At 37.0% G+C, this 11781-nt stretch overlaps 1 non-coding gene across 1 annotated transcript; it reads right to left on the reverse strand.

Moving 5' to 3' along the window:
- Positions 1-474: 474 nt before the first annotated feature.
- Positions 475-590, reverse strand: LOC128591952 (U5 spliceosomal RNA). Its single transcript, XR_008381714.1, has one exon. It is a non-coding gene; the product is annotated as a U5 spliceosomal RNA (small nuclear RNA).
- Positions 591-11781: the final 11191 nt, after the last annotated feature.

Below are 11781 nucleotides of genomic sequence, written 5' to 3' on the forward strand. Positions count from 1 at the left end.
GTACTTATTCAGGGCTTCCTAACTCATTCTTTAAACACAGACAGCATTGGGGGGATGTAGTTGAGAATTGTTTTTCACTATTTTCTAAAGTACTTTGTGTACAATTTACTGTATTTTTTCCTTGAATGTCTAATCCAACTCACCAAATTGTTTAATACCATAATTTCATTGTAAGAAATTCTTTATAAAGAGTTCAATATAATCAATATATCATTCAGATTTTTTCCTTATCTTTTCTCAGTTTTTTTCATTTGCATTTTTCCAGAAATGAGTGCATCACTCCTAAGCGTTTTGGCTAAAATAATGCATAATTGTGCACATTTATACTCAGTTGTCAAATTTAACAATGTAAAGTTATATTCTCATATATGAGACTATATATACTGTAGCATAATATGTGAAGTGATAACATCTCCTATCCTGATATTGGTTAGGATTATTTTCTTTCTTTCTTTCTTTTTTTAGTAAATAAGTAGCCTTGCAAACATAAGACCTCAAAAAATTGAGTAAAGACTCAGAATTGTTCCTCTCCATGAAAATCATTAGTAAAAGCCAAAAGATTTATGCAATCTGAAGAGAAACCAGAGTATAGTTGGTTAGGTTTATTTTCAATTTCTTCTTTGACCAGTATTACTAAGGATTTATCAACTTAATTTCAAAAACATAGCTTTTGACTTCATAATTTTTTTCTTTTTATATTTGATACATTGATGTATGCTTTTAATATTTCCTTTTTTTATTTGGATTCTCTTATTCTTTTAAAAAAATTACTATGGTTGTAAATTGGAACCCTACTCATTGATTTTCACTTTTCCTTACATGTAATATGAACATGCTAATTAGTAACGTTTCTCTGAACCCTGAGTTAGCATCATCACATAAATGTTGATGTCTTGAATTTTCTTTAGAATTCACTGCAATATTTTGTATTTTCTTTGTGATATTTTTTCTCTGACCTATGTATTTTTCTTAAACTGTTTTTTAATTTTTACATATTTGAGAACTGTTAAGATATGTTTTCATTGATTTTCACTTTTCTACTTTGATGTTCATAGGACACATTTATTATAATTTAAGTCTTACATTGTATTATAATTTAAGTCTTATATTGTCACTGCAAATATAAAACTTTAAACATGGAGATTAAGCAAATCTTAACATAAAGAAAATTCTTTGACTTCTTTAGATGCCATTTGGCTGGATTTTAGAAAGCTATGAAGAAGTACTCTGAATTCAGTAGGATTGAGAACTATTGCCCTTGAGAATTTAAATTCACCAAATTAAACATTCACCAGAAACAAAGGAGACAAAATAAGAGTCTAGCTTTAGAAATAAATGCCACAAGAGAACAAACATTCCTTACCTTATTTTATGCCTCCAAAATATCACATTAGCTTTTATACATCGAAATATCTATAATCATTTTAACACATTTTTGGACCACCTCAAAGCCTCCAAATTTTGAAAATGAGTGGTGTGATAATTTTAACATCAGCATGTGAAGTATCCTGTGAATGTGCTCTAAACACATGTACAGGAGGCGGGGCATGATGGCAGATGAGATGGACGTGTAGCCCACCTCTCCCCAGTCACAGGTGAGAGAAAGGGGGGTCTGGACCTTTTCCCTGCGTGATTATTGGTGTGGACAGACAGCTGGAGATGCACAGCAAATTGGCGGATTGCTGTATATGAGGTGTAATTTAAAACCAGGGACTCTGTTGTAGAGATTTTCTCTGCTTGGCCATGCTGGCTGGCAGGCCCCTCTCTCACAGAGGACAGCAGCTTGCAATTCCTGGCAAAACCCAACTGATGAAAACTTATTCCAGAGCTGAGTTTGGCACCCAAAAGGGGAGCCACTCAGAACCACAAAAAGATAAGCAACCCAATGGAAAATTGAAGAGAAGGGATCCCATCCAGGAAACAGACATTTTGAATTGTTTGAAATGGCAGACACCTTCCCCCAGAACAACAGGAAATAGACCGGACCATTCCTGGTGGGGAATAGTGGTGTGAACTGGCAGTTTAGGCTGTGCGGTGAACTGGCAGGTGGCTGACTCAAGACTCCAAATTCAAAAGTGAGACTCTGAGCCACAGAAACTGAGTATAAGGTCTCCGTGCGCCACAGCCACGGGTGTGGTGGCAGCCAGCCCCTCCCCCACAGCCGATTGCAGTTGCCAGTTTACAGGAGAAGTGGGAGCAGAGTGGAAAGATTTGTGAAGTGTGGACTTCCACACTGAGTTGGGAGGTTGGATAGGAGTGCTCTCTGGAACAGAGCAGCTGAGGTTGCGCAACAATTAGGTAATAAACTTTTGAAGAAACTCCAAAATGGCGATCAACCAAGTAGGGTGGTTACTGTGGTAACAGTATAAACTGTGAATCAGGTATAAACCTGGTAACCACTCACAGTGCCACCTGGTATCCAGAAAGTATATTGCATTATAAATATATTTCCCCGAAAGTTGATCCCTATGTCATACATATAGATGTATATTTCTACATATATACAAGAATAATATTTTTGTGGTTGGTACCTTCTTCTCTCTCTCTCTTTTTTTCTTTTTTTCTCGTCATTTTCTTGGAGGAGCTATTGTTAATTTTATTATTTTTTATTTTTTTGTTTATTTTTTCTATTTTTAATTTTTTCTTTTTCTTTTTTAACATTTTTATGAACACCACTTTTTTTTCCCCTTCACTATTCCTCTTACTCCATTATTATGGTTTCTGACAGTGCTTACATCATATTTTTAGAGATTTTTTTTGTTTGTTCATTTTGTTTGTATGTGTTTTACCTTTTTTAAAAATTATTTTATGATTATTATTATTTTTATTGTAGTTGGTTTTTGTTGTTGTCTGTATGTCTATGTGTTTCTGATTGTTTATGCATCTGTGGGCTTGCGTGTCTGATAGCCTTTCTATCTGTTTATTTGCTCATTTGGTCTTAATGAATTTGGTGTTTCAACCTGCAATTCTGAGCTCTCAGCACTCCCCTCCACTCTCTCTCTGAGGTCTGGAGGCCTGTCCTGCAGGAGTCCAGACTCTTGGGTGATTTCTGAGGGGTGTGGACAGGGCCTGGACTGCAGCTGGTCAGTGCTGATTCTGCAGCATGGGAGTGAGGAGACGACAGTCAGCTGAAAGGGAATCATGCCAGAGGGTGGCAGTGCACTGAGGCACAGAGGAGCAGCCATTTTTGGGAACAATAGGGCTCACCCCTGGATATTCCGATGCCACAACCCCTGTCACCCTGGGCAACCAGAGGAGGCCAGGCATCTTCTCAGATGGCAACCACCGTAGAACAGATCTGGGACTGAAACACAGGCCCTGTGAGTAAAGGGTTTGCCTGTGGCGGTACCGGCCTGGATGGAGAGCAGGGACCAGAAAATGCACGTGTAGAGCCAGGAAATTCCCAGGGCAGGGCTGACCAGAGGACTATTTAACTGAACCTAAGATGCACCCGGTCCTCAGGGGATCATCAGGCTATAGACAAAGGAAGACAAGAGGCTAGAGCTGACAGCTAACCGTGTTGCGAATACAAACCTACAGGAGTAAAGACAGGGCCTGAGGCACAGGTTCTGGGTACTCAAAACAGCTTCTCTTCTGCAGAGGAATTTAGCAGGGACAGAAAAAACTCCCACAAAGTTATTCTGTTCTGTCAGTAACATCAATCAGGAGATGGGGCTGGAACATAGTGAACACCCCCCAGCCTCCATCAAGCACTGAGGTTGTCAGGCCTCACCACCCCCTACTGGATAGAGGCAGAGAGCAGTGGCCTGGCTGAGCAGATACAAATTTCCTTGTGATTCAGTCAGGTGAAAACCCCTAGAGTATCTGCTCAATGGAGGCAACTGGATCACAGCCCTGCAGGGCCATCAGTGACTGGATGTGACAGAGGTGCAAGGTAGGGAAAAGAGCATCAACCTTCCCAGACTAAACTATTTTCTGGGTGGATACTCCTGACTTCACGGAGCACTGGAGCAAGTCATATTTGAGTTGTAACCAGACCTATGAGTTCTAGTTCCCAGAAACCTTTGAAAATCTTCCACCTGAGATGGGTGCTGACCGAGACAATCTACACAGGTTAGCTGACTGGATCAAAAAACTTAGGCCAGATATTTGCTGCATACAAGAGTCACATCTTACCTACAAAGATAAATATAAACTAGGGGTGAGAGGATGGTCGTCCATATTTCAGGCAAATGGTAATCAGAAAAAAGCAGGCATAGCAATTCTATTTGTAGACACAATAGGCTTTAAACCAACAAAAGTAAGGAAGGATAAGAATGGTAACTTCATATTTGTTAAGGGTAATACTGAATATGATGAGATTTCAATTATGAATATTTGTGTACCCAACCAGAATGTGCCACAATTTATACGAGAAACTCTAACACACATGAGCAACTTGATTTCCTCCAGCTCCATAATAGTTGGAGATTTCAACACTCCTTTAGCAGTGATGGATAGATCCTACAACAAGAAGCTGAGCAAAGAAATTTTAAATTTAAACCTAACCATCGAACATTTGGATTTAGTAGACATCTACAGAACATTTCATCCCAACAAAACTGAATACACATACTTCTCATAAGCCCACAGAACATACTCAAAAATCGATCACATCTTAGGTCACAAGTCTAACCTCTGTAAATTTAAAGGAATAGAAACCATTCCTTGCATCCTCTCAGACCACCATAGAATAAAAATTGCACTCAGTAACAACAGGAATTTGCATACTCATACAAAAAAATGGAAGTTAAATAACTTTATGCTGAATGATAGCTAGGTCAGAGATGAGATCAAGAAGGAAATCACCAAATTTTTGGAACAAAACGACAATGAAGACATGAATTATTAGAACCTCTGGGATACCTCAAAGGCAATCCTAAGAGGGAAATTTATAGAACTGCAAGCCTTCCTCTAGTGGAAAGAGAGGAAGTTAACAACTTAATGGGACATCTCAAGCAACTGGAAAGGAAGAATATTCCAACCCCAAACCCAGTAGAGGAAAGGAAATAACCAAAATTAGAGAAGAATTAAATGAAATTGAAAATAAAAGAATTATACAACAGATCAATAAAATAAGAAGTTGTTTTTTTGAAAAGGTCAATAAAATAGATAAACCTTTGGTAACCTAACCAGGAAAAAAAGAGTAAAATCTCTAATCTCATCAATCAGAAATGACAAAAGTGAAATAACAACAGACTCCTCAGAAATTCAAAAAATCCTTAATGAATATTACAAGAAACTTTATTCTCAGAAATATGAAAATCTGAAGGAAATTGACCAATACTTGGAAGCACGTCACCTTCCAAGACTTAGCCAGAATCAAGTGGAAATGTTGAACAGGCCAATATCAAGTTCTGAAATAGCATCAACCATATGAAATCTCCCTTAAAAGAAAAGTCCGGGACCAGATGGCTTCATTTCAGAATTCTACCAAACCTTTAAAGAGGAAATAGTACCTATATTCCTCAACCTGTTCCAAAAGGTAGAAAAAGAATGAAGACTATCCAACACATTCTATGAAGCAAGTATCACCCAGATCCCCAAACCAGGAAAAGACCCAACAAGAAAAGACAATTATAGACCAATATCACCATAAATATAGATGCAAAAATATTCAACAAGATCCTAACAAACAGAATCCAGCAACACATCAAACAAATTATATATAATGATGAAGTCGGTTTTATCCCAAGTTCTCGAGGCTGGTTCAATATACGTAAATAGATAAGTATAATTCAGCACATAAACAAATTAAAAAACAAAGAGCGTACGATTCTCTCAATTGATGCAGAAAAAGCTTTTGATAATATCCAGCATCCCTTCATGATCAGAACACTTAAGAAAATTGGTATAGAAGGGACATTTGTTAAACTGATAGAGGCCATCTACAGCAAACCCACAGCCAATATCGTATTGAATGGAGTTAAATCAAAATATTTTCCACTCAGATCAGGAACCAGACAAGGCTGCCCATTATCTCCATTGCTCTTTAACATTGTAATGCAAGTTTTAGCTATCACAATTGGGGAAGAAAAGGCGATCAAGGGTATCCATATAGGGTCAGAAGAGTTCAATCTTTCGCTCTTTGCAAATGATATGATTGTATATCTGGAAAACACCAGGGATTCTACAACAAAACTCTTAGAAGTGATCCAGGAATATAGCAGCATCTCAGGTTACAAAATCAACATTCATAAATCAGTAGCCTTTATATATACCCACAATAGTATAACTGAAAAAACAGTTAAGGACTATATTCCATTCTCAGTAGTGCCAAAGAAGATGAAATATTTGGGAGTTTATCTAACAAAGGATGTGAAAGATCTCTATAAAGAGAACTATGGAACTCTAAGAAAAGAAATAGCTGAAAATGTTAACAAATGGAAAAACATACCACGCTGATGGCTGGGAAGAATCAACATTGTTAAAATGTCCATACTACCCAAAGCAATATACAACTTTAATGCAATCCCTATTAAAGCTCCACTGTCATACTTTAAAGATCTTGAAAAAATAATACTTCATTTTATTGGAATCGGAAAAACCTTGAATAGCCAAGACATTACTCAGAAATAAAAACAAAGCAGGAGGAATCACGCTACCAGACCTCAGACTATACTATAAATCGATAGTGATCAAAACAGCATGGTACTGGTACAAAAACAGAGAACTAGATTTCCGGAACAGAATAGAGAACCAAAAGATGAATCGAGCTACTTTTTGTTATTTGATCTTTTGACAAACCAATTAAAAACATTCAGTGGGGGAAAGATTCCCTATTTAACAAATGTGCTGGGTGAACTGGCTGGCAACCTGTAGAAGACTGAAACTGGACACACACCTTTCACCATTAACTAAGACAGACTCTCACTGGATTAAAGATTTAAACTTAAGACATGAAACTATAAAAATACTAGAAGAGAGTGCAGGGGAAATCCTTGAAATTGGTCTGGGAGAGTATTTTATGAGGAGGACCCCCCGGGCAAATGAAGCAGCTTCAAAAATACACTACTGGGACTTGATCAAACTAAAAGGCTTCTGCACAGCCAAGAACACAGTAAGCAAAACAAGCACATAGCCCTCAGAATGGGAGAAGATATTTGCAGGTTATGTCTCCAACAAAGGTTTAATAACCAGAATTCACAAAGAACTGAAACGTATAAGCAAGAAAAGAACAAGTGACCCTATTGCAGGCTGGGCAAGGGACTTGAAGAGAAACTTCTCTGAAGAAGACAGGCGCATGGCCTTCAGACATATGAAAAAATGCTCATCATCTTTTTTTTTTTTTTTTTTTTGTAGAGACAGAGTCTCACTTTATGGCCCTCGGGTAGAGTGCCGTGGCCTCACACAGCTCACAGCAACCTCCAACTCCTGGGCTTAAGCGATTCTCTTGCCTCAGCCTCCCGAGTAGCTGGGACTACAGGCACTCGCCACAACGCCCGGCTATTTTTTGGTTGAAGTTTGGCCGGGGCCGGGTTTGAACCTGCCACCCTCGGTATATGGGGCCGGCGCCTTACCGACTGAGCCACAGGTGCCGCCCATTGCTCATCATCTTTAATCATCAGAGAAATGCAAATCAAAACTACCTTGAGATACCATCTAACTCCAGTAAGATTAGCCCATATCACAAAATCCCAAGACCAGAGATTTTGGCATGAATGTGGAGAAAAGGGAACACTTCTACACTGCTGGTGGGAATGCAAATCAATACATTCCTTTTGGAAAGATGTTTGGAGAACACTTAGAGATCTAAAAATAGATATGCAATTCAATCCTATAATTCCTCTACTAGGTATATACCCAGAAGACCAAACATCACATTATAACAAAGATAATTGTACCAGAATGTTTATTGCAGCCCAATTCATAATTGCTAAGTCACGGAAAAAGCCCAAGTGCCTATCAATCCACGAATGGATTAGAAAATTGTGGTATATGTACACCATGGAATATTATGCAGCCTTAAAGAAAGATGGAGACTACCTGTTTCACATTTACATGGATGGAGCTGGAACATATTCTACTTAGTAAAGTATGTCAAGAATGGAAGAAAAAGTATCCAATGTACTAAGCCCTACTATGAAACGAATTTACGGCTTTCATATGAAAGTTATAACCCAGTTATAACCTAAGAATATGGGGAAAGGGGAGAAGGAGGGGAGGAAGGAGGAAGGGGGGAGGGTGGGTGGAGGGAGTGTGATTGGTTGGACTACACCTGCGGAGCATCTTACAAGGGTACATGTGAAACTTAGTAAATGTAGAATATAAATGTCCTAACACAATAACTAACAAAATGCCAGGAAGTCTATGTTAACCAGTGTGATGAAAATGTGTCAAATTGTTTATAAAACCAGTGTATGGTGCCCCATGATCGCATTGATGTTCACAGCTATGATTTAGTATTAATAAAAATAAATAAATAAATAAAAGAATCTGCCTTAAAAAATAAAACATAAACACATGTACAGTGTTCCACCCATTTCAAAGGTCCAGAAATATTTAAAATTGACTTTTTCAGTTTTGAATGTGGCAACTGTAGAAAGAATATTTAGAATAAATTGATTTCTCAAATCCTTGGAGAGGGTTGGGCTCTTTATTAACACTGGAAATCGAGAGTGGTAGAAAATGTTCATTCTACCATTTAAGGGATCTACTCAAGAGAGTTTTTCCCCCTTATGCTGAAAAATTATTTCTTACATCCAATTACCCTTGAATATGGAACATTCACAATAGTACGTTTCACAACAAATAGAACAGGCTTTCTGCCTAGAAAGCCATGATCAAATATTAATTAAATACAATTATTCAGGAGTCCAAATTCTGGACAAAAAACTTATTTGTGAGTTTTTAGGATTCCATGGGTTTTAATCCTCAATGAAGCTTCTATTTTGATTTTCAACAATGAGTCCATTGACCTTCTCTCTCCAGTAGTTTAGAACTCATATAGAAAGATATTTTTATGATACAAAGACTACACTAAGTCCTTTTATGTATTTAACTATTTTAATAATTAAAACCATTAACTCTCATAATAAGTACTATTTTATCAGTTACAAATGACACTTCAGTTAATATATTTCATTATGCAATTGTAGTGCATTTTAATAATCTAATAAATTAATTCAAACTTTTAGATAATAGCCGAAAATATGAATTTTATAGAGATATACTTATTTAAATGCAAATTATAACAATAAAAAATGGGTGGCCAGATGAAATTTACCTATAAATAGATGTTTTATTTTTTAATTGTCCATACATATGGCAACTAAGATGTGCATTTCATTTTTTCCTTTGCTTGATTATTTCTTATTATTTCTTTTCTCCTTTCAGAAAGCATTTATTGCTAGGATGATAACTACATTATGGGAACAAAAAACATAGAAAGGCAGAGTTTCTTTCAAAAAGTTCATACAAAGTGAGATGAGGTAATTATTAACTACTGTGGTATTTACTGAAAAGCAGAGGCGTTGTCATGGGATAGCCACGCCTATTGTAGAATAACATTTGGGCAAAGTCTGGAAGGGAGATAATAAGTTCATCAGAGTTGCAGAAAAAGCAGGAAAGAGTATAGAAAGTCAAAGGAAAAACATGCTCCAAACAATAGCTTTATAAGCTGTCATGCTTAGAAAAATATGAGATCTGAATGGATTATGGTGTCATTCTTAAGTTTATCTTACTCTTTTCTTTCTTTTTATAATTGAACAAAAGACTAAAAAAAAAAATTTCCAAAACAAGAAATACAAATGTACAATAAGCATATGAAAAGTTATTAAACATCACAAATCATTATGGAAATGCAGATCGAAAAACCCACAATAAAATATCATCTCAGACCCATTAGAATGTGTATTTTTTTTATTTTTTATTTTTGTGGTTTTTGGCCAGGGCTGAGTTTGAACCCGCCACCTCCGGCATATGGGACTGGCACCCTACTCCTTGAGCCACAGGCGCCGCCCTAGAATGTATATTTTTAAAAAGACAGCAAGTGTAGAGGTAAAGCTGCAAAAATTATATCCCCTGTGTAACGCTGGTATGAATGTAAAATTATGTAGCCACGAAGGAAAACAATATGCGGGTTCCTCAAAAACATTAAGCCAGAATTACTATGTGATCCAACAATTCCACTTTTGGGTATATACACACAAAAATTTAAAGCAGCGATTTGAACAGATATTTGTACATTGTAGCAGCATTATTCACAATAGCCAGAAGCTGGAAACAACATAAATGTTTATTAACAGATAAATGGATAAACAAAATGTGATGTAAACACACAGTGAAATGTTATTTACATGTAAAGAGGGATGAAATTCTAATATATGGCACAATACAAATGAACCTTGAAGACATAATGGTAAGTAAAATAACCCAAACTCCAAGGGACAAGTATATTATGATTCCAATAATATGAAGTACTCAGAATGTTCTCATACACACAGAAAGAAAATAGAACAGTAGTCACCAAGGGCTGGGGGAAGGGGAAATGAGTAAATACTATTTAATTGGTATGAAATTTCTGTTTTGGAGATGAAAAAGTTCTGGACAGTGGTGATGGTTACATAATAACGTGAACATACTTAGAACCACTGAATTGCACACTTAAACGTGGTGGGAGTGGTAATTCTTGTGTATATATTACTACAATCATGTTTTTAAAAATAAGATAATACATTTAAGAAAGAGGTTGGCGCCTGTCCCATGTGCTGAGGGTGGCGGGTTCAAACCCAGCCCCGGCCAAACTGCAACAAAAAATAGCCAGGCATTGTGGAGGGCACCTGTAGTCCCAGCTGCTCGGGAGGCTGAAGCAAGAGAATCGCGTAAGCCCAAGAGTTAGAGGTTGCTGTGAGCTGTGTGATGCCACGGCACTCTACCCGAGGGCGGTACAGTGAGACTCTGTCTCTACAAAAAAAAAAAAAAAAAGAAAGAAAGAGATATAAATGCCAACTAAAGCTGTACTGAGGTATCATTTTCAGTCATTCTAAATGAGGAAGTTTATTTATTTGCAGTTTTTTGGCCAGGGCCGGATTTGAACCCATCACCTCCGGTATATGGGGCTGGCGCCCTACTCCTTGAACCATAGGCTCCTTCCAATGATGAAAGTTTAAACCTGACAATGCAAGGCTTTGGGGAAATAGGCCTGTCTCATTTCTGTGGGAAGGTGAGCTTGTACAACACTAGGGGGAATTTGGCAATGTAATTAAGAAATTACATGAGCATTTATCCTTTGATCCAGTATTCCTATTTCTAGGAATGTCTCCTAAAGATATACTTGGAAAATTTGAAATTTATAGGCTCAAAGCGATTTTTATGGTGACAATAGCTGTTAAAACAACAGCAACAATGACAAAGAAAAACCCTAAATAAACCTGAATGTCCACCAATAGGACTGATTTAATAAATTATGCTACATTCAAACAATGGAGAATTGAAAACCTATAAATGAATGAAGAAAATCTCTATATATCAGCATGGAACAGCTGTCAGGATGTATTAAGTGAAGTAAAGTAAGATGCTAGAAACTGTTTATGGCTTGTTATCTTTGTGTGAGGGAAACAAATATACAAACATTTATTTATATTCTCAAAAAGAAAAAATCAAATATGAGAATAATTGTTTATAATTGTCTCATCCTTGGGTGCAGGATGAAAAAACAAGGACAGAAGAAAAAGTTCTGTGGGTACATCATGGTGTATAGTTTTGGCTTTAGAACCATATAAATGGTTTATGTAATTGCAGTGGGGAAAGACCAAGCTTTAAACAATACAAACGTAAACA

The sequence above is a fragment of the Nycticebus coucang genome, chromosome 1 (genome assembly GCF_027406575.1).
Source record: "Nycticebus coucang isolate mNycCou1 chromosome 1, mNycCou1.pri, whole genome shotgun sequence".
NCBI classification, from domain to species: Eukaryota; Metazoa; Chordata; class Mammalia; order Primates; family Lorisidae; genus Nycticebus; species Nycticebus coucang.